The sequence below is a fragment of the Micropterus dolomieu genome, linkage group LG02, assembly GCF_021292245.1.
Source record: "Micropterus dolomieu isolate WLL.071019.BEF.003 ecotype Adirondacks linkage group LG02, ASM2129224v1, whole genome shotgun sequence".
NCBI lineage: Eukaryota > Metazoa > Chordata > Actinopteri > Centrarchiformes > Centrarchidae > Micropterus > Micropterus dolomieu.
The window spans coordinates 2600864-2607811 of NC_060151.1; the positions used below are offsets into that span (position 1 = coordinate 2600864).

Below are 6948 nucleotides of genomic sequence, written 5' to 3' on the forward strand. Positions count from 1 at the left end.
TGTGTTAGTAACATGCAATAATGGGATGAGGTTGCATACAGAGGGAGAGAAAGTAGAGGAGAGAGGAGCTCAGTGCATCATGGGAAATCCCCCGGCAGTCTAGGCCTATAGCAGCATAACTAAGGGATGGTTCAGGACTCACCTGAGCCAGCCCTAACTATAAGCTTTATCAAAGAGGAAAGTCTTAAGCCTACTCTTAAATGTGGAGATGGTGTCTGCCTCCTGAACCCAAACTGGAACCTGGTTCCACAGGAGAGGAGCTTGATAGCTGAACGCTCTGGCTCCTAGTCTACTTTTGGAGACTCTAGGAACCACAAGTAACCCTGCATTCTGGGAGCGCAGTGCTCTGGTGGGGTAGTAAGGTACTATGAGCTCTTTAAGATAAGATGGTGCCTGACCATTAAGAGCTTTGTAGGTAAGAAGAATGATTTTAAATTCTGCATGGTGTTGCTAAAAATATCGACATATTATTTATGAGCCATTTCACCCAGCCCTAGATCTATCATATATAGGAAATGATACTGATAAAAAATTGAACTGTCACATGCTTCAGATTGGAGAAAATACAGAATAACTAATCAAACTCATTTCCCACCGTATGTAAGCCTACACAGTTTTCATTACAACAGGCTATCCTCTAAGAATTATTTGTACCAGCAGTACTTAACTCAATAATCTGAAACAGATATCTAAATGTCTATCTTCCCGTATGGATGTATCCTTCAAAACGAAGGTTCAGTAAATAGAAAATTAAAGTAACGTGAGCTGCTTCTCTGTTGAAAGTCCTCATTCTCTCACCCTCCCCTTCTCGTTGTATGGACAAAAAGGGGGAAGGGGGAGGTAACGCACGCATACACACAGCAGCCAGTATCCACTGCTGATGTCAGCCTCCAGTCATGTCGACCCTCCTCAGCACCACGAGCATCATCACCATCATGGCTTTTCTACAGAGACGTAAGTAAACCAGCTCCACCGTCGTGTGTCCTTTCCGCATCTCCCATGCTGTGTCTGCCGCTGCAGTCTGCCTGCATCTACGATGTTCAATCTTGAAATCCTCGTTTAGGCTACGAGTAAAACAAGGTTCCAGTGTGTCCAAGCGGGTCAGGCTGGGGGTTTTGGGTGCGCAGCGGTGGATGATGTCGGGGAGAGGGCTCAGCAGCGACGCTGTGATGAATTTTTGAAGGATGTCAGACAGTTATCTCCTCCATGGGAGTTAAATTACTGAGAGAATATGAAAGAGGAAAAATAATCACCCAGCTCAATAAGGTTGAAGGAAACTCACTTGAGTCCCACAGATGCACTGTGGGAATATTCTAGATTTTTAGGCAGTTCAGTGTCATTCAGATTATTTGCGGTCCTGACTGTAACAAACAGACGGGGAGCATTCGTATGGAGTGGCAACGTTTTAACGAAGCTGGTTTAGCAGGGATGCACATGATGCGTTCAGGCGTTGTCAGTTTTCTGGGACACATTTAGGCAATATGGAAATGAAGGGATGTTTGCGTCATGTTGGTTGGGATGAGAGGAAAGGGAGCTAAATGTAACCACCTTTCATTTCATACACATACATTCTGAAGGATTAGAGAGAGCATGCGTTTCGAGTTTGTGCCTGTCATGTAATATTACATGACATTCTGTTCACAGAGGTGACCATCGGTGCCTCATTTTAGAGAAGCCCAGAGAGTGGTTTACAACAACATTCAGAACCAAAATGATCTGTAGACTGTGCAGAGGGATCTGTGAATGCCCTGTGATCTGCAAACACAGATTCAACACTTGCATGCTGAGCTTTCCACAGAATGTGTAAGAATGTCTTTTTACAGTAGTTTGAAAATACAAGTTTGACTGCGTTTGTTTGCAAATTGTGAGGAGGGCATTTGTAGAATTTTTAATGGGGAAAAAACAGCGAAACAGTTGTGCCAAAATTCTGGAAATAAATACAATACAATCTACAAACAAATATTGACCCTCATGCACAGACAAATCACTATGAATTCATTTAAATTCTGGTTGTCAAGAACAAGTCACTGATTTCTATTTGTGAATCATAAAGAGTTTGTTTGCGGATTTTAAATCTATTTACAGATTGTGTTTTACATTTGCAGATCATGAGAACTTTTCGGATTTTTAATCTATTTGTAGATTGTGTTATGTGTTTACAAGTTGTAATATCTATTTGTGACTTTTAGTCTGTCCATTTTCAATGTTTTTGTCACCGATTTACCTCCATACATTCAGGCCTATTGATGTTCTGACAGTCAGGATTCTCAAAGACTCTAAACAGCTGAATGTAGAGGTGTGTGTGTGTGTGTGTGTGTGTGTGTGTGTGTGTAAGGGTAGTACAGGGAGACTTCATGATCAAGCCAGCTGAGATTATGTTGCAGTTTGAAGTTCCATAAATAGGGCAAAGGTAAGAAACTGTTTCGCACATCCAACTTTCTATTACTACTACTGTTAATAATACTATTGGCTTCAAATTAGGCGTAATGTTCTGCCCACCCTGCAAAAGATAGATCAAAAATCTTTTTTTATCATTCAGCGGACAAAATCCTTTCTCATCCAAATGGTCATACACTGGTTAATCATCTTTTAGAGAAACGGTGCTCATCTCTGTGACCTGAGGTAACAAGATATACAGTATGTTCCTGCTGCTATTTCCTTGCTCACTTGTTACAGTGAACCAAAATGAGGACATTCAGAACAGCAGTAGGTTTATTTGTTTTAAGCCATCTTCCGGGTTTCTCAAGCATCACTGGTAATTATCTTTTAGAGAAACTGATGACCCAATTGTATGCTTGTACATGAGAGGCACACTCTGGGGCTGGCATTTTGTAATTATAGTCACTGGTGTAGCTTATTTAGACCCGTTTTTTGCCTCTAGTGTTTGAGTCACACAGCTAAGCGTCAGATTTTCTGAAAACAAAAACAATTTTGTTAAAAAAAACCCAGAAGATCTTTTAACAACACTACCACTGCTCTCTGCTCTGAATCTTTAAAGTGTCTTTTAAAAAAAGTTAGCTTTTGCTTTGCTTATGACGGTGGTTTCGTTAATTTCTGTTCTCCGTATTGTTTTAGTGTCACAGCATCACAGTTTTGTCTTTACATGTATGCGTTAGTGTGAAAAGATTTGATCAGTAAGGTCTCAGGTCTGCATTACATAAACAGACAGTTCCAGGCTTGAGTTCACTACTGGAGCCAGACCAGGGACTGGTGCCCATAGGCAAGTACCCTGAGGTTGGAGACGTCCTGCAGCTTGAGCAGTCACAGCCTTCAGAGTGATTTGTAGCCCGCACGGTTAAACATGGGCATTTTTCTGTAGTACCAAGTCTGGCATTGTGTATGTTAGGATGATGGTGCGGAGCTGGAATATTTTGTAACAAGAATCATCAAATTTAAAGATGTAAATAATCTCTTACTTGGAATTGTAGGTGAAGAACTGTAATATTCTCAGAGGCAATTGCACAGACCACAGTGCAGTATTTATAACCTAATATGCAGTTAAACAAATGGTACCAGACGGAATCAGATATGATTTTAATTAAAAAGAGCATTAGCTTGGACACATGGACAGCAGACCCCAAATCCGGTTTCTTGATCCCCATCTGCTTTGTGCCTCCTGCTTCTGTCCATCCACATTAGATTTTCATGTGTTAGTTGGGAGTTTGATAGATTACTTTGTGCAGTGACCTCCTAACCATGCTGCTCATACGTTTGTGAACAGGATGCATTAGTACACACACACACACACACACGCACACACACACACAAACAGGTCGATTAATGGGCTGTCTGTTACTGGCTTTCCAGACAACAGCTGTGAGAGATAGAGTCGATTCAGCTGACCAAGCCAGTTTGCAAAGTGTGCTGTGTGCTGGATGAGGTCAAACCATTTAATTTAAAACCGTTGCACAATTCAGCTGGTGTTACGTCACCCGTGTCCCCAGTGGCAGCCATGTTGAAGGTCCATAGCTCACTTGCAGAATTGAGAACTGTTTTTTTTACCATTTCATCCCTGATCCATTCAAGATAATATTTTAACCCCCAATAAGCTACGAGTGAAACCACTATACCCGGCAATATGAGGATGAGACTACTGAGTGGTTACTGGTCAGATCTATAATCCTAACTAAATCCACAATGTCTTGCTTTTAAATTCAAAATTGATGTTGAATAAACAAAATACCGGTACATGCACATTAGACATAATGTCAATCAATTTCAATTTGTGTTAAAATTGGACAATATGTATTCAGTAGCTTTGAGTTTCTGGTTGAGTTCAGGTCTCAAATTTGGCAGTACTGGTCAGGTTCAGACAGGTTGATTTGGGGTTGCATTGTGGGACTTCTCTTTAGGTCCTTGCATAAGTCTAGTAGCTCGTAAAACTGTTAGCAGTGGCTGGTAGCCACATGTTAACTTTACTATTAGTTGCTCTGATTAATTTACCTGAATTAGTTTACTTGCCAATTTAGGTGCAAAAATTGTCTTTTCTCCCAAGTGCACTGGGAAAATACAAACATGTATGAAGACAGGCTGCCAGTTGAATGCTTCCTCAGCACATGTAAAACTCTATCAGATGTTTAAAAGAATCATCAATCAACTGAAGTGAAGACTTTTTTGTTTTCTCTTATCTCTCAAATCCATCTGCTTTATTATAGAAAGAACCTGACTGAAACCCATTTGGTCTCCTTACTACACGTCCCTCACCTTCTGAAAAACTAAAACTAGCTGGAGGTGGGTGGTCTGCTCAATCTGCTGGATGAAGTCCAATGCGGCCAAGAGCTGCAGAGGGCTTTGCTGTACATGTGGTTGGCTGCAATAGCAGTAGGCCTACTGTTTGTTGCAAAAGGTAGAGGGAGATAAAGGGGTTTGGAGAGCATGTTTTAAGTTGGTATTTGTGTGTACATGTGTGGGAGGAGAGGGCAGAGTTTGACCTACAACACTACAATGTGTGTACACAAGACCAAACTAAAAAGTAAAATAAGAACAAAAATCTAAGTGATGTAGTTTTGGTCTCTCTTTTGGGAAGAGGAGTGAAAGCAGTATCACCAAAATGTGGTTATGTAAGCAATACATCATTTTGTGTCCACATGCCTGGTTCTATGACTACAGGTGTCCTCAGTACGAGTGGACAAAAGTTTTTACGTTTGAAGGGTTGTTTTTGTGTGGGTCTGTTTTGTTTGGTCTGGGCACGAGGGCGCACACGTGACACGATTCCTGGTCTTACACTATTTTACTGATCAACAGGTTTATGCTGCCAACATGGGCAGACGACATGGGAACATGGTCCATTTCATGGGAACTGAATTGTACAAAATTTAAAAAAGTTTTGCAAGTATTTTACGAGGAAGGAAATACATTGAAAACATTTATTAGACCTCAAGGATACATACAGTGACTTTGGTGAGTAACAGTGTGTCTACACAGCCTGTGTAGTGAAAGCAGCATGTTAGCAGAACAGCAGCAGCTTCAGTGCTTAGTCTGTGTCTACACAGGATCCATTCAGGCACAGTACGGAGTGTAGGTCAGCTGTCAGCAGTGCTCAGAGCCCAACATAAAATTACCGCAGTTATGCAAGTAAAATGTAAGGAAATAGACGCATAAAAATTAGCCATGGGTCATATTTACATGCTTTTTGCACGAGTTAAACGTGAGCCTTACGGCGCTCTTTAGACAGCTGTAGCATATGGATTAAAATAGAGGCGTATCCGTTCTGTTAGACGTGCGTGAAGTGGATGAAAAACGCGTTTGTTTACAAGAAATCTCCAAAACTTGTGTTTTGTTGACATTAGCTTTACTCTTTCATTATTGTTTGTCTCATAGACCCCACTGCAGTATTTGTAAAAACAATAGTAATTCCAAAATCAACCATTTAAAAGAATCTTATCTTACATTTCTTCTAAAGCGGTTGTATTGTTAACAGCAGTACAACAGAAGTAATGCGTCATTTCCTGCAGTAAACAGAATCACGTTTGTAAACAATTCTAATAAGAAAACTTCTGAAAGTATACAGCTGAAAGTTTGTTAACAAGGAATTCTAACTTCAGCCAACTGTCTCAGCCAATTATACAGCAATGTTATCACGATAAAAACATTTCATATCAATCGATATTGATAATTATCACGATATATGTCAAATCATTATTTCTTTCAAGGTTAAAGGATGATTTTTGCTCCTGGGTGTAAATAGAAGAAACCAGATGTTGTGGTTACACTTTTCTTTATGGTCAGAATGTGACACTTGATGCCACAGAGTAGATAACAAATATAACAAATCTGAGTTAGAACAATTAAAACTATTATGATAAAAATCTTTTTCAACAAATATGACTAGTAAATCTTTTTCAGTCCCTTTTCCTCAACAAAATAAATAGTTTAATAAAAAAAATGAAGTGCTAATTTGTTTGTGATTCAAATTAAATTCCTGTCATCTCCTTTTAACTACACTCAATGGCCACTTAATTAGGTACACCTTGCTAGTACCGGGATGGAACCCCTTTTGCTCCCTTTTGTCTATACGTCCACATTGACATGACAGCATCACACAGTTCCTGCAGATTTGTCGGCTGCACATCCATGATGAGAATCTCCTGTTCCACCACATCCCAAAGGGGCTCTATTGGATTGAGATCTGGTGACTGTGGAGGCCACTGGAGTGCAGTCAACTCATTGTCATGTTCAAGAAACCAGTTTGAGATGATTTGAGCTTTGTGACATGGAGCATTATCCTGCTGGAAGCAGCCATCAGAAGATGGTACACTGTGGTCAGAAAGGGATGGACGTGGTCAGCAACAATACTCAGGGAGGCTGTCGCGTTTAAACAAAGTGTGCCAAGAAAATATCCCCCATATCATTACACCACCACCAGCAGCCTGAACTGTTGATACAAGGCAGGATGGATCCACGCTTTCATGTTGTTTACGCCAAACTCTGACCCTACCATCTGAATGT

General features: G+C 40.5%; 1 protein-coding gene across 1 annotated transcript in view; it reads left to right on the plus strand.

Moving 5' to 3' along the window:
• The first annotated feature begins 862 nt into the window (after positions 1-862).
• Positions 863-6948, plus strand: part of LOC123967475 (TANK-binding kinase 1-binding protein 1-like) — a 31595-nt gene continuing 25509 nt past the window's right edge. The window contains exon 1 of the mRNA XM_046043582.1: positions 863-954. The gene's annotated coding sequence lies outside the window, so the exon portion shown is untranslated. The remainder of the gene's footprint in view (positions 955-6948) is intronic.